General features: G+C 42.8%; 1 protein-coding gene and 1 long non-coding RNA gene across 3 annotated transcripts in view; one reads left to right on the top strand and one right to left on the bottom strand.

The window, feature by feature from the left end:
• EXT1 (exostosin glycosyltransferase 1) overlaps window positions 1-25,394 on the top strand; it is a 314,227-nt gene that overhangs the window by 146,044 nt on the left and 142,789 nt on the right. The window lies entirely within an intron of this gene.
• LOC132342146 (uncharacterized) lies at window positions 4,099-19,459 on the bottom strand. Its single transcript, XR_009490396.1, has 3 exons — window positions 18,754-19,459; window positions 6,856-7,015; window positions 4,099-4,501 (listed from the first exon to the last, which is right to left on the bottom strand). It is a non-coding gene; the product is annotated as an uncharacterized lncRNA (long non-coding RNA).

Below are 25,394 nucleotides of genomic sequence, written 5' to 3' on the forward strand. Positions count from 1 at the left end.
GTAATGTTTTGAAGATAAGTAGCAGACTGCGTCAGTAGGTGCTCAGTAAGTGACTAGTGCAATGGCTGTTATTATTGTTAGCAAGAACCATAACAATGATAGTCATTCCGTTATTCAAAGTATGGCTGTGCTGAATTATCTGTTTTTCTTATTTGACTTTTTGAACAGCTGCTGCTAAATCACTTCAGTCATGTCCGCCAACTCTTGTGCGACCCCAGAGATGGCAGCCCACCAGGCTCTGCCGTCCCTGGGATTCTCCAGGCAAGAACACTATAGTGGGTTGCCATTTCCTTCTCCAATGCATGAAAGTGAAATGTGAAAGGGAAGTCGCTCAGTCGTGTCCGACTCTTAGCGACCCCTGGACTGCAGCCCACCAGACTTCTCCATCCATGGGATTTTCCAGGCAAGAGTACTGGAGTGGGGTGCCATTGAACAGCTAGGCTTGCTTAATTTCTGGGTTTGGTTTTCCGACCTCCCCCCTCAATTTGGTTTGTTGAGCTCGTATCTATATTTTGTGATGTTTCCTTTTGATCATATTACCTCAAGTTTACCAAGTTGAAATTTTAAGCATGGAAGCCTGAAGAGGTCTCCTTTTCTGAAAGGATTTTACTTTTTTTAATTTAATAAGTGTTGCTTCTTAAGTCGCTGGTCTGATGAAAGGGCAATATTTCCTTGGCGGTTGGCCCAAAGACAAAACAATAGGAGCTGGTCCCTGAACAGAAATGTGGAGTTTGTGAGTGAAGAGTTGGTCACCCAGACAGCCCTCCTCACTCAGACACTCAGGTGCATTCTGGGAAAGCTAACTTAATTCAAAACCCTCACCTTGTCAGGGTCACCTTTAAGTGCCAGGCACAAAACCGTAATGAGCTTCCTTTCTCATAATTCTTCTTTTCATGATTTTTCTCAGCTGGATTCTTCAAAGGATTATTTGTAAAGACCTTTATGGTGTGTTATGATTTAATCAGATGTAGCTCGAATTTCCCAAGATGTGTTAATTATCATTGCCACACAAGTGCATCAGAGGAAGCAAAATGTTTTTCATTTGGGCAGGTTGAGGGTTTGTTTAAAATGTACTTAGGGCCATTAGGATCAAATCAAAATATAGTGCATGGTAATTATGCATGAAATAAAAGATTACCTGCTGTTTAAGTAGCCAGTTTTCTGATAATATTGCAATAAAGTCTTGAGAGAAAATTGGTTTCCCAATAGCAGTAGAACGCCTTATTTAAGGGGACAAAGTGAACTGTATTTGATTGAAAAATGAGAAAGAGATAGGGAAAAGAAAAATAGATTTTATCATGAACATGATCAGTGGATACTATCCTCAGTCTTAAAGAAAAATTATTGTTTTAGTTATTCCCCTGATCCAAATTGAGAATGATTTGTTTGCATTTAAATAGCAATGGAGTTGTTATATTTCACATTTGATTAAATAAAGGAAAGAATAAATATCTTATGTAAGAAGGGAAGGCATATGTTAGCCTCAGTATATGAGAGTAGTCAAAAACCTGACTTCAGAAATCAGATAAGTTCCCAAGTTGAAACCCAAACCCCAGGCTTACTAGTTACATGGCCTCCGCCATATTCCGTAACCTCCCTGACCCTCACTTTCTTTATCAGCAAAATGAGGCTGTTAATATAACACTCCTTGTGGTAAAGATTAAATGAGATAATGTAAGTAAAGCACTTAACCAGACATGTTTATTGTGTAGGAGTGATGAATTAATATTAGATGTTGTTATTATCCTATCAGCTGGGTCTATGGCTGATTGAAAATAGTCTGAATAGAAGGGAAAGTTATTTTAAACTTTGGAATTCTGAACACATGTAGTATGTCTAAGGTAGACATCTCATTCTGTGTGTTGGAAATGGATGTTGCTTGTGGAACTGTGATGGTGAGGGTAATATGAAGTGACAAATGCTGATATGGAGAATTTTCAGCATCACCCATTGGATCAGTACTTTTTATCTTTTGAAGAGAATTAAATGATGAAATAGGCATGTGTGTAGTGATTTGGTTAGTTGATTTCTGAGAAGGTTTTCTTGTCACAGACCTGTCCTTGAAAAGTGAAAAGTGTTAGTTACTCAGTCATGTCCAACTCTGTGTGACCCCATGGACTGTAGCCGTCCATTGACTCTGTCCATGGAATTCTCCAGGCAAGAATATTGGAGTGGGTTGCCATTCCCTTCTCCAGGGAATCTTCCTGACCAGGTCTCCTACATTGCAGGCAGATATTTTACACTCTGAGCCACTAGGGAAGCCCACAGACCTATCCTTGGTGAAGAAGAAATAATTTTCTTGTTTAATCCTCCAATAAGAAATCTGGATTTTGCCTTTTTGTTCATGATCGGTAAAGTTTCTAGTTACTCCTTGTGATCTGTGTGAATAGTTAACACATGCTGAGAGTTAAAAATTAACTAGTTACAGAAAGTTCTTTTTTTTTTTTTAATTCTAAAAACGTAACTTCTTTTTGGGTATTAGGGAAAAAGTTCAAGCAAGTCACTGGTTAATATTTATTGAGCCAGTTACATATCTGGCAGTGTGGTAGTGTTTTCACAGTTTCTGTGTAACTTAATCAAGAATAACTGGAGGGGAAGAGGAAGAAAAAGATTCTTGTTCATATGAATTAGAAGACTATCCTTCAAGTTCTAAGAGTTGTCTGTGGGCTTCTGAATTGCATGATTATCAATCTGCAAGACCTTGAGACTATTAAACGGGAAACTTCTGACCCCTGAATGCCAGCATCATTTTTGGTGGTCTCTGGACTGACCCCCCTTGTTTTTCATGTATCCATTAACGAACAGAATGGAGGCAGTGCTTTTCTGCTGAGGGAGTCCTCAAATTGGCAGCACCATTTGGTTCTCAGTTGTTAATTGAACAGTAGCAATCAGCCTGCATGATCTTTAATATTCTCCGGCTGCTCAGTGATGCCGAGGACATCAGACATTCTGTAATCCACTACGAAATCATTCTGTACTCAAGATCAAAGAAAAACAACATATCAGTTGGACCATGTTTTATCTTTATTTTCAAGGTCTAGATGATATGCTGGTTGTATCTTTCCGTGGTCTCGTTAACTCTCAGACACTCCATATCTCAAGCCTAACTTGAAAGGTTCTTGAGAGTTAGTTCTGGGGAAATCGTTTATTTTTGACTCTTCCTTTTACTTCATTTGTTTATCCAACAAATACTTATTGAATGTCCACTGTGTGCCAGGAGACATTCTTTTAAACACCTGGAGTGAACCAGTGAGTAAAACCAAGATTTCTGTTTGTGTGAAGTTTACACAACCCACTCCAGTATTCTTGCCTGGAGAATTCCATGAACAGAGGAACCTGGTGCGCTACAGTCCATGGGGTCACAAAGAGTTGGACATGACTGAGCGACTAAGCACAGCACAGCACGGCACACCCGTCATGAATGGAGGTGGTTGGGATTTTTTAAGGGATCCTTAGCCTCTTGTCATTGCATATGGAAAGAAGAATTAAATAAGAAGGTGAAATACTGTACAAATCTTATTTTGGTGAATTAACATCTATTCCTTCACCTTCCACTGCCGGCCCCAAACTGCCATGCATACACACCTTTCTGGGAAGAGGAAAGGAAAGCAATATAAAATTTATTGTACATGGCAGTGTTTGCTGTGGTCGTACCAAAGGTCTATTTAACTCAGCCTCCCAATCTTAATAATTGGCATTTTATAGAATCAGCTTTGACCGTCTCCTTCTTGCCCCCACTGGACAGTTCTTTCTTGGTACCAAGAGTTCTGCCTTCTCCATATATTCCCAGTTATGGTAGTTTTTATTTTCTTTTTCACGTGCAGTACTTTAGAAGCCAATGTGATAGCTGACCTCAGGGGATCCTTATAAAAACTTAGCAGATAGGAATTATAAGCACTTCATTGGAATTCTACTAATTCTGGATTTCAGATCAACTGGGAGGGTTGTCTAGACAGAAGCTTATCTTTGCTTTACATTGCTATCTTCAAAGATAATGTAAATTAAAAGGATGGAGGGGAAATATTTAAAGTATATAAGTAAACAAATGATAAAAAGCACTCTAATTCCCCAAAGCAGGCTCTTTGAGAATGCACAATGGTTTGTACTTAAAATTAGTATTCCATGTTTAATAGCTTTCACCAGCTTTAATCAGCATAACCATTTCATCAAAATTATTGAGACTTTGATGAAATGAACCTGACTCCCAAGGGGTGAGGCGGGGAGGTGGGTTGCATATAATAAAACTAATTTATATTTGGAGATAAACAGCCACCTACCCCAAACTCTTGGGAATAAAGTAGTTAACAGTGGCTAAATTTGATTTGCCACATTTACAGAAGCAACGCAAGCAGTTTCTGCTTTTCATAGCATAGATTCCTAGAAAGAAGAGCATTCCACATGGATAATGGCTTAATAGTTACTGTGTGGCTTGCAGTACCTTCTTCTACCAGAAGGTGGTCGTTCTTTCAATTCAGGAAGCCAATCCTCTGGACCAGACTACCTGGTAAAGAATGAGGGAGAAAACAGTGACCAAAACTGACAAATACGGACTTTGTTGTGGCACTGCCTATATGGACGAGATCTGAGCCAACAGAAAGAAGGAAATGATTCCTTGCTAGTTTTTTCCCCTGTGCACTGATCATTACTAATTAATATCTGAGATCTCACCAAGACAGACTTTGTATCCTTCATTTATGGATGACACCAAGTGGAAAATTTATAGTTTACACAGAAAGTTGGGAGAGCCATGTCTGAGACCCCTTTAAGGCTGAAGTAGCAGCTTAGCCCAATGGCACCCCACTCCAGTACTCTTGCCTGGAAAATCCCATGGACGGAGGAGCCTGGTGGGCTATGGTCCATGGGGTCGCTAAGAGTCGGACATGACTGAGCAACTTCACTTTGCCTTTTCCCTTTCATGCATTGGAGAAGGAAATGGCAACCCACTCCAGTGTTCTTGCCTGGAGAATCCCAGGGACGACGGTGCCTGGTGGACTGCCGTCTATGGGGTCCCACAGAGTCAGACACGACTGAAGCGACTTAGCAGCAGCAGCAGCAGCTTAGCCCAGCAGATAAAGGCACTAGTCCAGGTACGTCTTGTAGTGAACCTGCAGTTTTTCTTGGATGTACTCCTGAGAAAGATCTAGTGATCCTTCAGATACAAGACCCATGCTTATCTTCTGCAGCAATACTTGTTCTCAACAGAAGGTCACTGAATAATCTCTTTATATTTGACTTTTTAAAATAAGTGCATGCAGGTTGCATGTTCGCAAGTGCATGCAGGTTGCATGTTCGCAAGTAGCTTCCAGTTTGAAAAAACTCATTTTAAAAGCTTTTAGGAATTCACAGGTATAGACTTATAAAATGTCAACTCAGCTCATAATGACTCTCTTGGTACATCCAGATTTCTCTGTGCTGGGTTTGCTTAAATTCACTGTAAATCTTAATTGCAAAGCATATTCAAGTCAGTGATTAATGTCAAAGATAACTGTTTACCCTCAGGCTTGTATGCTAGGATTTTTTTTTTTTCCTCCCTCAATTCCATATGCTCTTTCCTTGACATCTGCTTCAAAATCAAGAAATGCTGTGGACAAGTAAATACCCTGAAATTTGGTCAAAGTAAGAGTCTCTTTAGGGTTTCCCAGGTGGCGCTAGCAGTAAAGAACCTGCCTGCTAATGCAGGTAACATAAGAGACAAAGCTTCGATCCCTGAGTTGGGAAGACCCTCTGAAGTAGGGTATGGCAACCCACTCCAGTATTTTTGGAGAATCCCATGGACAGAGGAGTCTGGCGGGCTACAGTTCATAGGGTTGCAAAGAGTGGGACACGACCAAAGCGACTCGCACGAATAAACCAGTGTCTCTTTAATACCACAGAAAATGGTATTGAGATGATTCTGCTTTTTTAAAAAAAGTCAGGCAGCATCTTGCACCTTCCAGGGTTTTCTCGCTGCTAGAATCAGCAGGATCAGGGCTGGGCATAGAATATCCCAGACAGATTTCACCCCTGTGCAATTCTTCCTTGTTATTATTTGAAAAACCAAGAATTCCTTGTAGCCCTTCAGTGTGCTGACACTCGCATAGTTTTCCGCAGTCCTCTCATAAACAGCAGCATCTAAATGAAATGTCAGATTTCACCGCCTCCACATCCTCTGTGGGCACAGCATTCACGATGCGCATATCATTTCTCCAAGATGGCCACCTCGGGCGGTCTATTCAGTCAAAACCAAGTTGTGCCTAAGTCATTTTAGTTTTACACACCTGCCTTCATTCACATTTCTCTCCATTTATTATGCATGGTGAAAGTTCCTCACTGCACAGATCCAGGTACTCATGATGATGCACTAAAGACGTCAAACTGTTTCCTAAGGTTCATTCTTTTCTCTCATTTCCTTTCTATCTCTTCTCAGTTGAGTGCCTCTAAGATGAGATGGTCGTGGTGGTGAATAATTTGTGTTGGGTCTAGGTGAGTAAAACCTGGAAAGGTCCATTAGGTTTGGAGCTTTTGGTAAGTTTTTGAAGAAAGTAAAGGTGGAGTGGGCGTAAAATGTTGGGGGTGCATTTAGATTACTTGCACAAAATAGCTTTTGCTATGAAAAATGCACATTTTATTCAATTTGCTGATTAATCCGTAGCTTGCGTTTTATATTTTCTCATGTATTATACATTCTCATTGTGCAAAATCTGATGTTCTAACAAATGGACTGGTCCTAACAACCCTGTGCGGTCAGGTGAAAGCTTTTGAGATGTTGAGTAACTTAACCATGGTTATAGAGAAAGTAAGTCACTAAACCGGGCCTTGGGGCACAGGTGGGGTAGGAACTTAGACATTCAGCCTTCTTCAGTGTGTGTTGCTCACCTGTAACACTGGGCTCCAGGGCCTGACTCAGGGTGTTTGGACAGTTGTATTATGGAGAAACATTGTGATGCATTCATTGTGAGCTTGGGTTCTGGAACTGAACACATAAGGGTTCAATCTCATTCTTTCCCTTACTCTCTGTGACCTCTAAGGTTCTCACCTGTGAAATAGAGATAAAGCATCATTGTCACAAGGGTGGTTGGAAGGTTAAGAAAGATAGTGGGAAGGGTTTATGTAGCATCTGTATCCATAGGTGGTGATGATGACAGTGGTGAAGACATGAAGATGGTGTAGATAACTGACTTGGTTACATTACCCTCTCCCTGTGTAGAGGCTTTCCTGGTGGCTTAGACAGTAACGAATCCGCCTGTAATGCAAGAGACCCGGGTTCCATTCCTGGGTCGAGAAGATCCCCTGGAGTAGGATATGGCAACGCACTCCATTATTCTTGCTTGGGAAATCCTATGGACAGACGAATCTGGCAGGCTATAGTCCATGGGGTTGCAAAGAGTTGGACAGGACTGAGTGACTAAGCAGGCACTCTCCCTGTGTAGGGCCCCCCTCCCTAATAAGCCCCCTTCCCCATGGCTATAGCTTGAGGGCACATCTGGTGAGGAATGCTAAGGTAGCAAAAGCACAAAGGATGAAGCATCTTTGTTTGTGGGGAGCTTAAAGCAGAGCACAGTGATAGGTGCTCCATGCGCAAGGCAGTGAAGGGTGCTGGTGAGACCAGGAAAGGAGGCAGGCGCCTGGGCAGGGCAGGCTTGTGTACCATGAGAGTTCTGTGTTTCCTCCAGAAAAGTGGCCTGTCCTTTGATGGCTTTCTGCAGTGAGAGCGCCTTTCCTAGGCAAGCCCGTCCACAGTCATTCTCATGCCCACACTCCAGGCACAACCTGTTTTCTAGGTGCAAGGAGGTGCTAGTTGAAGGAGGTGTCAAACATTAGAGGTCCTCAGGGTTCCTCTGGGGCCCTCTGGCTGATGGGCCCCTGCCTTAGAACTAGATCTGTGATAAAAGGCAGTAGTGGGGGAACCAGGGGGTCTAGGTAAACTCACCCTGCTTCTGGTTCGCAGTGGCTTCTGAGAAGAGACTTCCATATGGACTAAAATGAGGATATTTAATTGAAAAGCCAGAGGTAGTGAGTGCAAGACCCGTGGAGGGAGATGAATGGTGTATTAGGAAAAACAAAAACAAAAACAAAAAAACAGCTCTTTGTGTCTATTTTTAACTGAATAAACTCCAATAAATTACTGACTTTTGACTGAACTAATTAAAAAAGTGTTCAGTTCTACTTGCAGGAACTAAAACTAGAGCCTGTGGGTACATAGTTAAATGCTCATGAATATTTGCTCTGAACTCCAATGAAGATTACTGTGTTGCTCTAATATTTTTAGTTTCAGTCAGTTCAGTTCATCCACTCAGTTGTGTCCAGCTCTTTGCGACCCCGTGGACTGCAGCATGCCAGGCTTCCCTGTCCATCGCCAACTCCCAGAGCGTGCTCAAATTCATGTCCATCGAGTCGTTGATGCCATCAAACCATCTCATCCTCTGTCGTCCCCTTCTCCGTTGATACCATCCAAGCATCTCATCCTCTTGTCATCCCCTTCTCCTGCCCTCAAATCTTTCCCACCATCAGGGTCTTTTCCAATGAGTCAGTTCTTTGAATCAGGTGGCCAAAGTATTGGAGTTTCAGCTTCAGCATCAGTCCTTTCAATGAATATTCAGGACTGATTTCTTCAGGAATTTTCATTTATTTTATTTTTTTTTAATTTGGAAAGTAGGTAAGCAGTCTAAAAAATTATATTAGAATTAGTGATTTAAATAGAAGGAAATATGAGTGGTTAGTCTGTATGTGATTCACAAGCTATTTTGATGACCAAGTTTTGTTTTGGTTTATGGGTAGATTTGGTGTCAGTGTTTCTCAGTTATCCAATTGTGGGGTAGGCTGGGCAGTGGTTTGTTTTAATTCAAGTGCTCAGTTGGTAAAGAATCTGCCTGCAATGCAGGAGACCCCTGTTTGATCCCTGGATTGGGAAGATCCCCTGGAGAAGGGATAGGTTACCCACTCCAGTATTCTTGGGCTTCCCTGGTGGCTCACCTGGTAAAGAATCCACCTGCAATGCGGGCGACCTGGGTTCGATCCCTGGGTTGGGAAGATCCCCTGGAGAAAGGAATGGCTACCTACTCCAGTATTCTGGCCTGGAGGATTCCATGGACTGTATAGTCCATGGGGTCACAAAGAGTCAGACACGACTGAGAGACTTTCACAAGTGAAAAACACACACTCCAAAGCAGGCTTGGTTCTTTTGGGAAGTCCAGTTCTTTGTAGGAGGTTTAGGGTCGTGTATAGAACTGTGATGACATCTCTGGATCTCATATCCTGAACCCTGTCACACACCCCTGCTGCTCGCTCTCCTCCACTCCTTCTTGTGTGCACTTGCAAAGCTGGATGCTTTCCTATGAGACAGGGTATTGCTTACAAAGACCTTTTCACTTGAGAGAAGACTTGGGGGACTCCCCCTCTGCTTTAACTTAGTCCCCATTTCAGTAAGTCTCTAAACCTTTGAAAAGAAAATGCATCTGTTAAGAAGACTTGTTACCAGGAAATCTTGGGGGTAGAGGTTGGTTTTGTTAAAGGAATTAGAAGCTTCTCCCTTCTCCCTTCTTCAAAATAACCACTGAGTTCCACATTTACTAGTCCTCTTATTTTTAGAATGAGCTGGTGGTAATAGTCGGTTAAGATAAGATCGTTTCAGTATCTACAGGCATTATTCTAAGAAAGTCTATTTCAACAGAAACATAGTTAAGTATCTTGAACTGCACAGATGTGCTTTCAACGTTGAGCTGGAAATGAGTATCTTTATCTTCTTTAAAGAATGAACAAAGGAAAAGGAAAAGAATGAACTTTTTAAACTCCTTCCACCCCATAACCTCCATTAAAAATTTAAAAAGTAGTGCAAATACTCTCGAATTTCTTGAAATTCAGTACGATGCCATTAAAATGTCTCTAAGTATATAAGCAAGACAGGATTTTGCTGTCTTAAAGATTTACCCTAGGGAACTTTGAGGAAAATGCATTTCTAACACCCCCACGCCTCACCTCTAAACACAGATGCACACACCTGTCTTGGTCAAATCCCCAGTCTTTTTCGGATAAGGCTGGGACTGTGCAGGCAAGAGTTGGACCATAAAGAAGGCTGAACGCCAAAGAATTGATGCTTTAGAACTGTGGTGCTGGAGAAGACTCTTGAGAATCTCTTTAACAGGAATGAGATCAAACCAGTCAATCCTAAAGGAAATCAACCCTGAATATTAATTGGAAGTATTGATGCTGAATCTGAAGTTCCAATACTTTGGCCACCTCATGCGAGAAGCTGACTCATGGGAAAAGACACTGATGCTGGGAAAGATTGAGAGCAGGAAGAGAGGGAGTGAGAGAGGATGCACTGGTTGGATGGCATCGCCGACTCAGTGAGTTTGAGCAAGCTCTGGGAGATGGTGAAGGACAAGGAAGCCTCGTGTGCTGCAACTCAGTGGGATCGCAGAGTTGGACACACCTTAGCAACTGAACAACAGGGTGCAATTTTGTAGTAAGATGGAGTCCTGATTAAAACATTGTGTGGGGCTTATTAAGAACTTGTTTCAGTATGATTCTGGATTATTCATTCCACGACTTTGGTAGTAGTCCGTACCAGAGTCACCAATTGGTAGAAGTATGCTGGATCTCTCATCTTCTGGGGGCGGAAACATGGGCCAAGTGAGTGGAAGTGACTTCTGCAGGGCAAGACCAAGCTTGTCCCAGGGGCTCCTCATTTCCTATTTCAGGGTTCAAGGTCTGTCTCCCATTTAAGGATCCCCCAGCGAAGGATCTGCAGCTGAGGAATCGCAGCCTTTCTGTTCTGGGCAGAGGGCAGCACAAACTCATTGACACCGAAGGAATTACTGGTTGTTTATCAGAGCCCCTGGCGTCAATTTAATTTAGTGGCACTGTGTTGCTGGTTGGAGGGTTTGCAACTTTTCACAAGTGATGGATTTAACCAATTCCTCTGCTTTTATCCTGGCTTCTTAGCAGTCTTCAGAAAACATCAGCAGTAATGAGCTGATGCAGACTACTCTTAAAGCACGCACACTTCGCATCTTCTGCTCATCTCTTTGCTGCACTCTGAGCTTCTAAGACTCTTCACCTTGGTTGGAGTATAACTCTTTTGACTGCTAACATAGTGTTGTCGCCGAGACACAAAGCAGGGAGAACCACTTTTCCAGAACTTGTCAGGTGGTTCAAGTTAAAAAGCAAATTATGATTGTGTTGTTAGAGCCAGGAAAAGTGAAACTGGGTATTTCAAACTTGCCACTTCCTCTGTAAATTGCCCTTGTTGTAGGTTTGAATTTGGTGACCAGTTTCCAGTTCTCAGCCGGTGGTGCCCACTGGGAAGGCCTGTACCAGGGGTCTACTCTTCAGTGTGTTTCTACCCTGATCCTCCCCTTTCTCTCTTCTCTTCTGCTGTACATACGTATATTGATGCCCATTGGTAGGGAAACCTAGCTTGGAATGCCATTGCCTCTCACATTAGAATCTTAAGGTGAGAAATCAAAGCTAGCTCTTTTCTCTGTTTTAAAATACTTCCTTGCAGTCCTTCCTGCCTGGTTATGGGATTATAGTTGGGGTCTATGAACAGTAGTAAGGAAGTACTATTTTTACTCTCTGTTTTGCTATTTTAAAAAATCCATGCTTGTCATTTTGGGACCTTTTTCTGTAGCATCATTATTTATTAATAACCACACTTAAAAGAGATGCAGGGAGTTTAGATGATCTGTATAAACAACAGCTATTTTAACATTACTATGATGTACTTTTGAATTCGTTGCTTTTGTGGCTGTTATTTTCGGATTCTGTCTTCTCTGAGTACTATTGATTATATATAGTAAGCAGACTGGCCGTGTCCAGGGTACCCTCCGGTTGGGTTGTGGTTCTAGGGGAGGCTGGTTTGGGCAGCAGTATGCTGTTGGCAGCACATTTCTTTCCATGATTCCCAGATGCAGGGAGTTGGCAGAATGGTGATGAAGTCTTGAATTATTAATATGACCTCGATGAGCTCTGTGGTGAGGTTTAAAGTAAGGCTTCAGATTCAGGCTTGGGTTTGACCTGGTGGTCTATTCTTGTCTGTATCGCTAGCAAAGATGGCTGTTACCCTCTCTAACAAGGAGTACAGTGATGGGGGTTTTTGACTGGGTTCATTCTTGACTCAGACACATAGGATTGTAGGTGCTTTATGCCCTTCCATGCTCCTGTCTCTGCACAGCTGTGTTGGTCACAAGTTGAGTCTCATTACATCGGGACAAGACAACTTCTGGAAGTTTCCTCCTTGGGTCGCCTCTAAGGAGCAAGAATGTCCCTGGATCCCCTTAATGGACTCTGTCTCAGCTTCCCACACTGGAGTGGGGGCAGAGACAAAACACCATGATGGCTAACCCAGCTGGGAGCCGAACTCTGAGGGGAATGGGAGCTGGAGTGGGGCTAGTCTCCCCCTGGAGCAGATGACCTGGGGAAGAGAGTAAACACACGGTGAGGAGTCTGCTAAGAAGGCGGATGGAGACCAGCAATGGAGGTTGGGGGGACAGGGAGGAAGCTGGCCTCAGCCTCAGTTGCCTCTTGAGAAATGAGGAGAAGTAGTACTTAATGGAATTATCGTGAGAATTCAGAGCTTCCCCCATGGCTCAGCAGGTGAGGAATCCACCTGCAATGCAGGAGACACAGGAGACGAAGATTCAATCCCCTGGGTTTATGTCCACCTCCCCTGCAGGAGGGCATGGCAACCCACTCCAGTGTTCTTGCCAGAAAAATTCCATGGGCAGAGGAGTCTGGGGATGGAGCGGGGCTACAGTCCAAGGGGTTGCAGAGAGGCCAAGGTGACTGAGCGACTAAACACAGTGTTGTGAGAATCACATGAGTTAATTCTCTAAAACAACAGTCCCCAGTGTTTTTTGGCATCAGAGACAGATTTCGTAGAAGACAGTTTTTCCATGGACTGGTGCAGGGTGGTGGTGGGTGATGGTTTCAGGATGATTCAAGCACATGTATTTATTATGTGCTTTATTTCTAACCTGACTGGCGATACCAGTCCACAACCTGAAGGCCAGGAACCCTTGCTCTAAAGCACCTAAGAGAGGTCCACTCACATAATGAATATTCAATATGTGGTAGCTGTGATTATTACAGTAATGCAAGCATTACAGTCCATTGGTGGTGTAATACGTGTTAAATTTAAAACCAGTGATAAAAAAGTGCAGGGAATGACCCATTATATGGCTGCATAACAAACTACAGTCCAAACTGGAAGCAGAGGCATCCTTTGTTAGCTTTGTTTGGGTCTGGTCACTTGTCACATTGAACCTGAACATTTGGGGCTTTCAGGATCCATGTCAGCAGACGTATGGGCCACCGGATAGATTCCATCTGGGAGGAGCTAGAGAGAGCAGGCCCCTGAGAATGCACGTCATTGATTAGGCTGTAAGCTTTTTGGGGATTTACAGCACTGGAAAATACCTTTCGCAGAATAATGGGAGCAGAATGATCATTTCTCCCCGTAATCTGGGTCCCAGGCCCCGTTTTGCTAGCTACATAATTTTATGAGGATGGATTAAAGCAGTGATACATGTATTTATATTGCTGGATGAAGTGACAGCTGTGGGGCCAGCTGGGTTAGGACTCAAAATAAGATCATAGTCTTACAGATCCTCGGAGGTCCTGGCAAACAGGAGGGAGTTGTTATTTGGGACACAGTGGGGAAAGTGAATGACAAGAAGAGGGGCAGATTAATTAAAATACACACATCCTTGCCAGAATTAAAAGCGATTACATCTCTGGTTTTCTAACTGCATTATTCAGTCATTTACTAAATATGGCTTGTAATACATCAGCCAATAGATAACCTTTATATTACTGTAAAATTGATGAACCTCTTTGGTGCACACAAATCCATCTTTGGTGGCTTACCTCATTTCAGCCAATGCAGAATTGAAATGAGGGGTAAAGATTCTAAGATTTTATTGTAGAGTGCTTCTTGCCTACTTGTTTTTGAGTGTTGATTTTTGTTTTCCCGATAAATTATAAATTCCTTTAAGGAACTCTGTCAAGCTCATCCTCTATTCCTGCTCTTTAGCGGAGTATCTGGAATGAAGTATTTACTTTGTAAATGTTTGCTGAGTAGGTGTTGAAGGTGTGAACCAACTACATTGTAAAGACAATATGACACTAATTTTGTATTCAAATAACATGTTGGTATCTCATGCTTTATAATGTATATAACTAATGTGATTGCTACTTCATGAAAATGTGTGATAATGGGCATTTTTTTCTTAAAGATTATTTACGATTGACTTATGGGGGATATTTGTTCTAGGATGATCACCAAATACGCTTCATCAGAAGCCATTAGGAATCCCATTTTTGTGTGTGCTTGGTCGCTTAGTTGTGTCTGACACTTTGCGACCCATGGGCTGTACCAGGCTCCTCTGTCCATGGGGATTCTCCAGGCAAGAATACTGGAGTGAGTTGCCATGCCCTTCTGCAGGGGATCTTCCCAACGGAGGGATCGAACCCAGGTCTCCCACATTGCAGGCAGATTCTTTACTGTCTGAGCCACCACGAAAGCCTCCCCCATTTTTATGAATTCTAATAATTAAACTAATAATTTATGATGTTGATTCAGTTTACTTTTATCTTAGATGAGATCCAAACCATCTAGATCAGGGGTCAGCAAGCTTTTTTCTTTAAGAAGCCATGTGACAAATGGTCTTGTGGTCCATATGGTCTCCATCAGTTCTGTCCTTGTAGCAGGAAAGTAGCCACAAATAATACTTAAAAGAAGAAGTGTGGCTATGTTCCCCAAAATTATTTATGAACACTCAAATTTTAATTTCATATATTCTTCTTTGATTCCCCTCCCCCAACCATTAAAATATGTAAAAATTATTCTTAGCTTGCAGGCCGTCCCAGCACAGGCCCTGGATTGTAATTGGGAGATCTCTTGTGTAGACCCAAGTCATCTACTCAGTGTGCTGTCACAGAGGAAGTGGTCTGCATAAAGAGCATAAATTGGAGAAATCAGGAGTAGGCAGAATGGCCTGTGTGCAGCCATTTGCACATACGTCTTTTACAGTCATAATTCCACTGGGTTTTGCTACATGTCTTTTTCTCATGGGCAGTAGGTGTCCCTTGTGAGGGCAGAGTCCTGGCCCATTCATTCTTCTCCATGGCGATGGCACCCCACTCCAGTACTTTGCCTGGAAAATCCCACGGATGGAGGAGCCTAGTGGGCTGCAGTCCATGGGGTCGCTGGGAGTCTGAAACGACTGAGCGACTTCACTTTCACTTTTCACTTTCGTGTATTGGAGAAGGAAATGGCAACCCACTCCAGTGTTCTTGCCTGGAGAATCCCAGGCATGGGGGAGCCTGGTGGCTGCCTATGGGATCACACAGAGTCAGACACGACTGAAGCGACTTAGCAGCAGCAGCAGTGCCTGTGAATGAATGAACGAAAGAATAAAAGCATCAATCCAATGTACATGTCACAGTAGGTGCTAGGTTACTGAATAAGAAAGGATGAAATTTCCTTTGAGAAAAACACAAAAACCAGAGGCCCACAGCATTGCTATCAGTTTGCCTACAGACACTGAACATTATAACTGGGCTTTGTGTAACACATGGAAGAGTAGCATGGGGGTGCTGTGTAAGGAGTGTGTTAGTTGCTCAGTTATGTCTGACTCTTTTATGAGTCCATGGACTGTAGCCCACTAGGCTTCTCTGTCCATGGAATTCTCCACGCAAGAATACTGGAGTGGGTTGCCGTGCTCTCCTCCAGGGGATTTTCCCTACCTAGGGATCAAACCCAGGTTTCCTGCATTGTAGGCAGATTCTTTACCATCTGAGCCACTGGGGAAGCCCTGTGTAAGGAGGGAAACTTGCAAATCATTCAGAAAGATTTCCATTCCCATGGACTCTGGGTTGCTGGGGCATTTTGGTTCTTCCCTTAAAGAAGATTGATCAGTCATCAATGATACTCTAAAATGTTACGTCTTCTTCAGCTTTATGTCTTTACAGAGGGACTGCTTAACACTCAGGAAAGGTTTCCATAAGGAAATGATCTCAAATAAGATTAGATTTTTTTTTTAAACTAGGACCCATCTTCTTATGTATATTGGTACCATTATTTCTGATGTTGATTTAATTGATCTTTAATTTGTTGTTGTTGTTATTCAGGTGCTCAGTCATGTCTGACTCTTTGCGAACCCATGGACTGCAGCATACCAGGTTTCCCTATCCTTCACCATCTCCCGGAGCTTGCTCAAAGCCATGTCCATTGAGTCAGTGATGCCATCCAACCATCTTTTCCTCTGTTTTCCCTTTCTCCTCCTGCCTTCAATCCTTCCCAGCATCAGGGTCTTTTCCAATGAGTCATCTCCCCCAAAATACAACTGTCCCCTTAGTTTAAAAGTAAAGAAACCCATGTTTTTTTAATGTTTCATTTTTGTTTCTCCATGGATAGTTTTGTTGTCGTTGTTCACTCAGTTGTGTCCGACTATTTGTGACCCCATGGGCTACAGCACACTGGGCTTCACCATCTCCCGGAGATTGCTCAAACTCATGTCCATTGAGTTAGTGATGCCATCCAACCATCTTGTCCTCTGCCGTCCCCTTCTCCTCATGCCCTCAATCTTTCTCTGCGTCAGAGTCTTGTCCAGTGAATTGACTAATAGCCAGTAAAATCCTATCTTAACATATGAGAAAAGGCTGATTATGCTCTGGGGTGGTTTCTGCTAAAACAATCCAGGTGAATTTGTGGATTATCTTTGAGCACAATTCGTAGGCCATCCACGTAATGCTCCGGTATATGGGTTTTGCTTTGTTTGCCTTTGGTGTGTCTGTCTTCTCCTTCCGTCTCTCACTCCTGTGTGTTCCTGCCTGCTTCTATCGGGTCAGGCTGATGTGAGCTTCAAAGGGACAGCTCAGATGGCCATGCTACTGGCTCCAGGCAGTTTGGCTCCTGTTGTGACCACTTCCATTTCACTGTTGTGATATTTTGACAAAGTGAAGGCTTATTGTGACAGGAGCTTAAATAAACAGGAAGTGGACTCCTACCCCCATTTCCAGGAAAAAATGGGAACAGCAGGTATTATCTGATGTAATTAAAGTGTACTGAACCCTGAACAGAGTCCTCATTGTAAATCCCCATTTGACCCTTACAACCAGCAAGTTTAGAACCAGGGGTGTGAGTGACCTGCTGGTTGGAAGCTCTGTGGCCTCTCTAAGGGCATGTAGAGTGCATGGCGAGCCTGTTACAGTTTTCCTTGGTAGTTTTTAGAAAGACACTTACATAGCATCCGGTCTCCCCTCTCTGAACCCCAGTTACCTTGTCTGCCAAGTGGATATAATTTTATCTCCCATTGGGATTGATGTTGGTTGGGCTTAACAGAAGCATTTTAAATAAAGTGCTTAGCACAGTTTCTCAGATTAGCAGACCCTCAAGAGTAAGTGACTGTTACTACCTTTTCTTTTCTTCTGCTAAACATCCCCCAAAAGTCTTAATTAGTAAAATAATTCTTTCTTACTTGGTTGAAATCTTTACCATATAACCTAGTTTGTTTTATATTATTGGGGACTCTCTGTGGTATTAAACTTATGTATGAAATAGCTAAACTATGTTCAGATTTTTCTACCTTGATATGTGTGTCAGTCATATATATATATATGTGTGTGTGTGTGTATAAGATATGTGTGTATCAATTATTAATATATATGTGTATGTATATATTGGGTTGGCCAAAAAGTTCATTCATGTTTTCCCATAAACTGCTATGGAAAAACCCAAATGAAAATTTTGGCCAACCCAATATATGTCTGTGTGTGTGTGAGTGTGTATATAAAATACATGCATATAATTTAAAAAGCAGGTGCTGACATTAGATTTACCTGCAAAATTATAAATATGTCAGCTGTCTCTTAGGGTCACTGATTTTTCTAATGCTTTCAAATATTTCTAGAACTATAAGTGTGTAGACTTATGATGGATCCTTTGACTTCAAACAGGTGTTTGTTGTTCAACCTAAATATTATTCATCCAGGTCCACTGCCTTCTCTTTTACCCAGATTAATTTTCTCTTTCTTCTAAGGATAGCCTTATATACAAACTGCCGACATATTGAAGATAACATGTTATGAAGTGAAGTCGCTCAGTCATGTCCAACTCTTTGCGACCCAATGGACTGTAGCCTACCAGGCTTCTCAGACCATGGGATTTTCCAGGCAAGACTACTGGAGTGGGTTGCCATTTCCTTCTCCAGGGAATCTTCCTGATCCAGGGATCGAACCTGCGTCTCCTGCATTGTATACAGATGCTTTACCCTCTGAGCCACCAGGGAAGCCCTAAAGATAATATGAATTGGGAAATTGATTGGGAATTTGCAGAATCATCTGGTTCTGGGTGAGAATGAGAATTTGGGATCTTTATCTCCCAAAGATACATAAACCTATCTCTTAAACACTCAACAAAGAATACTAGCATCGTTAGACAACATTTAAAATTCAGGCATATTCACCCTTCCAGTTCCAAGTTGGAATAGAGTTGTCTTCCACTGGGGAATAATTTGTCTCTATTAATTGAGAACAAACATGCATGGGTGTTTTAATTACACAATAAATTAGGAGAATTTAAGATGCAGAATATGTGGGAGCCAAGAATTCAAAACCAGCAGCTCAAAAACCAAAGTAGATTTAACAGGGAAAACATCTCAGCATACGAGTGCAAGCAGGTCCCAAGATAAAGAATGGAGAAAAACAAGATCCAGACCAATTATTTGGGTTTTACTAAAGCTCCTTTCAAGGAGAATGATTCTGACTTACGGTTATAAGTTGTTGCTGGCTGAACAGGACAGATGGAAGAAAACATATTCTTCCTGGGGTTCCTTCAAAATATCTGGCTTTCAGTGGCCCTTCTGTGCATTCAGTGAAGAATAACTTGAAGATTTCTTATATGAATTTGAGTGTTAGAGAAGCATTCAGTCTCTGTCCAAGGAACCCTGAGAGTATATGCAAAATCATACGATTATGAGCTTCTGTGAGGAAAGAGTCTAGAACTTTCTGTAGATTCTCAGTAGAGTCCTTGATCCTAAAATGTCTGAGGAATCAGAGCTGCTGCTTGAGTGATGTAGACTTTTGTTGACTTTGTTATCTGTCATTTGGCCAGAGTTGCCTTCTCATAAACTCTTACAGCTTCTGATTTTGTTGTTGTTGATCATTCGCTAACTTGTGTCCAACTCTTTGCGCCCCGTGGACTGCAGCGTGCCTGGCTCCTCTGTCCTCCACCATCACCCAGAATTTGCTCACATTTGTGTCCATTGAGTTGGTGATGCTACCTAACCATCTCATCCCCTGCCGTCCCCTTCTCCTTTTGCATTCAGTCTTTACCAGTATCTGATTTTTAGGTGAGGAGAATCAGAATTTTTTTTTTTTTTTTCCAGAGTGCTTTCAACCAAATTTGGTATTTCCCAGCAAGACCTGCCCATTTGTCACTAGTTCAGACCCTCTTTCTCTTTCTCCTGCAATATACATGTTTAGATACCGCTGTCTATTCTTTTTTATTAAAAAAGAAAATTGCCTGGGCATCTGAATGTTTGTTGTGAGCCACCTTAAATCCTTTCTGGAAGCAGGTTGGATGTGATAAAACACACACCTCCCTGAGATCTCAGAGCGCTGGTTGATTGATTACAGGGCAAGGGAGGCAGAGGATGTAGGTAATTCCTCAACCATCGTGAGGGACAGAAAACAGCCTCTAATGGTATGTTCTACTGATGGCAACTGGGAAAGGCCCTCTTCAAAAGAGAGGACGGCGGGGAGAATTAGGGACTCCCGCTGACCTCTGATAGAACTGAGATAATGGCTGCCTTCCCAGCACAACTGAGGCTAATTACTGGGTAATTACTTGTTTTTATGCTTCCAATAAGGGTTGTGTACGCGCAGGTTTATCTTGTTTCCCCCAGTGGACTTTGAGCTCCTTAAAAATGAGGACGCTCACTCTTTTTCTGTTGAGCATAATGTTTCTTTGGGCAGTGCTTCTCACATAGCTGGCAAAATGCGATTGAAGTTAATGATCAAGACACTGACTATTTGGGAACCTAACACTGCTTCACGGAGGACCTTGAGAACACCATGAGGAGTTTGTGGTAAACGTGTCATCATGTTCCAGAAAGTTTCAGAACTGAGTGATGATTTGTGCTTTCCCAAGACAAGCAACTCTGCCAGCGCTCGAGAGCAATGCTCCCTTCTAAACAGAGGGGATCAAGTTTAATTCATAGTAGCTGATTTCTGAAAGTTATAAGACATGGCTGTGTATTTTTTCCTCTAAACATTATCTCACAAGAAATCGAAAGAAAGAAAAAGGGTGACTCGGGGAAAATGTCAAGGATAATTTATTGTTTAAATCCTGAACTATCTGTGAGATCTTTAGGCCACTGAATACAGAACATTTTATCCTTCCGTCACTGGCATGGAAGTGTGTTTACCCATTGAGGGTGGTTTATTTCCTAGTTTATGTGTGTTGTGTGTGTATAATCACGTCTGCCTTTTCCTCTCCCTCACATCCTAAGTGGAATTAATCACTTATTATGGTCCCTTTAAACAAGACAGGGCAGATCTCTACGTAAAGCTTAGGCGCTTCCTTTATAACAGTGCTTGGCTCAGGCATCTCATGTGTGTACTTCTTAAAATTACATCCCATGATTGTAATGTCCTGAAATTGGCTTCAGAGGCACACATGGTGTCCTCTGTGAGAAGCTCATGAAGCAATGTAGAAGGAAGAAGGAAGCATTGTCAAGGAGGGGCCAGAAGTCAATGCTTTTTTATTCCCCAATATACGTTTCACTTTCCCCAAAGAGGAGGGTGGAAACTCCCTCAGGACTGTGCCAGGTGGCCTAAGGGCCAATGGCAAAGTCCACACGGGAACACGAGATGTTAATAATTAAAAAGCCCCAGGTCTCCCGCTCCCCTGGATGGATGCCTGGTGCTGAGACAAGTTTCAGGCCTGCTTCTGGTCCTCCTGCCACGGCTCAGCTCTTTGTATTGACAAAGCTTTTTGTCTGCTTGCCTTATGATCCCAAGTTACGTGCTGGCTCCTGTGGGTTGTTCGGGCCCCTGGTTGTGTCTCTGCAGGCCCTGGCCTGTCTGTACTTTCCTCCCTGTGTGACCGACCAGCTTCAGACACAAGCCCCAGAGGGTGCTGAGCTCCACGCAGCACTTAGGTATGGCATTCCACTGTTCTAGAGTGTCACATTGCCTTTTATTGGTTCTTGCTCAGAACTCTGATGTCAAGTGGAAAAAAAAAATCGTTACTTAGGCTTTAATGCCAAAGGGAAAGAAACAGAGTCAAATCAAATGTGCCTTGCAAACAAATCCAAATGAAACTGGACTCCCTCTAAACCCCAACCACACTTTTTAGTATTCCATTGCAGTTTCCACAGACGTGACATGGGAATCTTAAACATCAACAGACACTTGCCAAATATTCTGTGACGCTAGACTCCTATGAGAAGGTCCATCTCAAAGAGGAAGATAGGGTCCCCCAGATCCATTAAACTTGGCCTTCTCTGTCCAAACGGCCACCAAAGGGAAGCTGTGGAGTCCAGTTTGGGAAAGTTGCCAGAGTCTCTTGGGGCTAACGTGGAGCTCACAGAGGGAGGGTGATGATTTGATTGAGGAAGGGTGACATGTTACAGATATTGGGACTGCTGGCATCCGTTTCTCATTTTGCAAACCTGCTAACCATATGATCTTAGTTATTTGGCCTCTCCAAGCCTCGGTTTCCGGTTTCCTCATCAATAAAGTGGTGACGCAAATGGGCTTATCTATTTTAGAACTTCACCCATAGGTCGTATCATATCATATCTCATTGTGACCCCAAGAATGGCTGTATCATTGCTATTTTGTTGTTGCTGTTATAACAATTATAACAATTGTTATAACAAATTATATAACAAATATAATTGTTGTTGTACTTTGAATTGTTGTACTTTGAATTTGGGGGAGTAGGTTTAAAAATTGAAACCATATCAGTAATAAAAATTGCCTATTCTTTTAATGGAGCTTCCCCTGGTGGCTCAGATGGTAAAGAGTCTGTTTTTTAAGTATGTATGTTGTTCCTTGGGAAGCATTCCAACCATGATCTGAATTTTTCTAGCTTAACAGTCATGGGGCAGTTCTGTCATAAAACTCATCATGTGTGTCATGTCTAAGTAGAGTGTTGGGTGCCTCGTAGCTGTAGTGAGGCAAAGCTGTCATCTGCTTCACTTCTTCACCTTCATCAAGTGGGAAAGAAAGTCAATAGCTCTGAAGAGTAGAAAAGAAGTACCTCAGTACCAGGACCACATGTGGCCTCAGGGGCCTTCCACTCCCTGTACTCATTTCACTTCCTGTAGTTAAAGGTAGAGTAGTGAAGTAAAGTGAAAGTCGCTCAGATGTGTCTGATTCTTTGCAACCCCATGGGACTACGGTCCATGGAATTCTCCAGGCCAGAATACTGGAGTGGGTATCCATTCCCTTCTCCAGCTATCTTCCCAAGCCAGGGATTGAACCTAGGTCTCTCACATTGCAGGTGGATTCTTTACTAGCTGAACTACAAGAGAAGCCCAAGAATACTGGAGTAGATAGCCTATCCCTTCTCCAGGGGATCTTCCTGACCCAGGAATTGAACCGGGGTCTCCTGCATTACAGGCGGATTCTTTACCACCTGAGCTATCAGGGAAGGGAGAGTAGAGGGGAATATCAACTAATAAAGGGCTTCCCAGGTGTTGCTAGTGGTAAAGAATCTGCCTGCCAGTGCAGGAGACTCTAGAGACGTGGATTCGATCCCGGGGTCAGGAAGATTCCCTGGAGTAGAAACTGGCAACCTACTGCAGTATTCTTGTCTGGAGAACTCCATGGACAGAGAAGCCTGTTGGGCTTACAGTCCATGGGTTCACAAAGAGGCGGACACAACTGAGTTATTGAGTGCAACTAAGAAAACCGCACAACCCCATCTCCCTTGTTCAGTTCAATTGCTCAGTCATGTCCAACTCTGCGACTCCATGGACTGTAGCACGCCAGGCTTCCCTGTCCATCACCAACTCTTGGAGCTTGCTCAAACTCATGTCAATTGAGTTGGTGATGCCATCCAACCATCTCATCCTCTGTCATCCCCTTCTCCTGCCTTCAGTCTCTCCCAGCATCAGGGTCTTTTCCAGTGAGTCAATTCTTCGCATCAGCTGGCCAAAGTATTGGAGCTTCAGCTTCAGCATCAGTCCTTCCAATGAATATTCAGGACTGATTTCCTTTAGGATTGACTGGTTTGATCTCCTTGCAGTCCAAGGGGCTCTCAGGAGTCTTCTCTAACACCACAGTTCAAAAGCATCAATCCTTCGGCGCTCAGCCTTCTTGATAGCCCAACACTCACTACCATACATGACTACTGGAAAAGCCAGTTTTGACTAGATGGACCTTTGTTGGAAAAGTAATGTCTCTGCTTTTTAATATGCTGTCTAGGTTGATCATAGCTTTTCTTCCAGGGAGCAAGTGTCTTTTAGTTTTATGGCGGCAGTCACCATCTGCAGTGATTTTGGAGCCTTGTATCTTGTATCTATTATCTCTGTGTCTAGTATTATCCCTCTGGAGCCTTGGATCTATTACATCTCCATAGGCAGAAATTGAGAGAGTGTCTCAGAAATATGATTGGAACTAAGCAGCCAGTATATGGGACAGTCAGTATAATGGGAAACAGACAGTGGAAGTGAGGCCATGGAGCTTGGTGAGGTTTGCTGACTAGACCTGCTAGAGTTATAGCATAGCTTACCCTGCAGCCAGAGCAGCAATGACATTAGGAATATGAGGCCTAAAGAACCAGCTGGATGTTCAAGGAGGTGGGGGTATCACACCCTAGCTCCCCAGCTTCTGGCCTATTTCACTTGGCAAATTAGAAACAAAATAGGTTATCACACTGGTAATAAATATTAACGGTAAAAACAGAAAGCACTTACCATCGTCTTACCTCTCAGATATTCCTGTTGATTGTGACCTGTGTGTCCATATGCGGATACACACACTGTATCTGGGCTCATGTACTTTCCTTTTTGTTTTTAATTTTCTCTTTTTTAAAAATTTATTTTGAACAGGGGGGTACTTGCTTTGCAATGTTGTGTTGGTTTCTCCTGTATGACAACGTGAATCAGCTGTAAGTATACATTCCCTCTCTCTTGAGCCCTCTCCTGCCCCCCTCCCACCCGTGTGGGTCATCACAGAGCAGCGCGGAGCTCCCTGCACTGCCCAGCAGCTTCCCACCGGCTGTGTATTTTACGCACAGCATTGTATGTATGTCAACACTACTCTTTGGGTTTGCCCCGCCCTTTCTTTTCCCTGCTGAGTCCACAAGTGTATTCTCTGTGTCTGCATCTCTATTCCTGCCCTGCACATAGGTTCATCATTGTGGACTTTCTTTTGCAAGAATATCATCTCTGCTGTCTCTTTTTTACCCGACAGTCTACCATAGACAGTTTTCCCTTCTATTGAATATACCTCTGTAAACCTTCTTTCTGTGTGACTGTTTAGTATTCCTTGGCATATGTGGACTATAATTTATTGATATAATCATATATGATTTTATCATGATTCTTATGATTATAAAAACGCAGCCATTTCTTTGTGCACCTCCTTGGCTCTTTCTCCACAAAAGACCTCCCATTCCACTTTCTTTCCAGCAGTTTATAAATTTCTACTTACTCCCACTCTTGCTGGTATCAGGTAATTATTTTATGAAAAAAAATTTCTTGCCCATTTGTTAGGCTGAAAAAGCTCCCTTGCTTTAACTTGTATGTCTGTGATTACTAGTGAGGTTGCAAGTCTTTTCCTTTATTTATTGACTGTATGCATTTTTTTTTCTTTTGTGAAGGGCCTCCTCATGTTCTTTGCCTGAGTTGCTGTTACTGTGGCTCTATCTTATTTTATAAGAGCTCTTTTACATATTCAATCTATTTTCTCACTATTGGTCATAAATCTTGGCAGAATCTTCTGATGACAAGGAGCTGATCTTCCAGGAAAGAGAATATTCTGGACATAGTGATCTTCTGGAAGCAAGAGAAAAACAAAACCCAAGTACAGCAGTTTGCTTGGTTCTTCAGAAATAGGAAGACTTACTTTAGGGGATGTTTAGGGAATTCCAGGGGGTGCAGTGGTAAAGAATCTGCCTGCAGTGCAGGAGACACGAGAGAGGCAGGTTTGATCCCTGGGTCAGGAAAATCCCCTCAAGTAGGAAATGGCAACCCACTCCAGTATTCTTGCCTGGGAAACCCCATGGACAGAGGAGCCTGGGAGGCTACAGCCCATGGGGCTGCAAAGAGTCAGACATGACTGAGCAAGTGCAAGCATCCTTTCATCCTTTAGGGATTGGTTGCCATAAGTAAGGTACGTTTCTAGTGAATATTTCAGTGTTGCAGTTACATGTACTCAAGCAGTGTACTTGAGAG

Source organism: Bos taurus, chromosome 14, assembly GCF_002263795.3.
Source record: "Bos taurus isolate L1 Dominette 01449 registration number 42190680 breed Hereford chromosome 14, ARS-UCD2.0, whole genome shotgun sequence".
NCBI lineage: Eukaryota > Metazoa > Chordata > Mammalia > Artiodactyla > Bovidae > Bos > Bos taurus.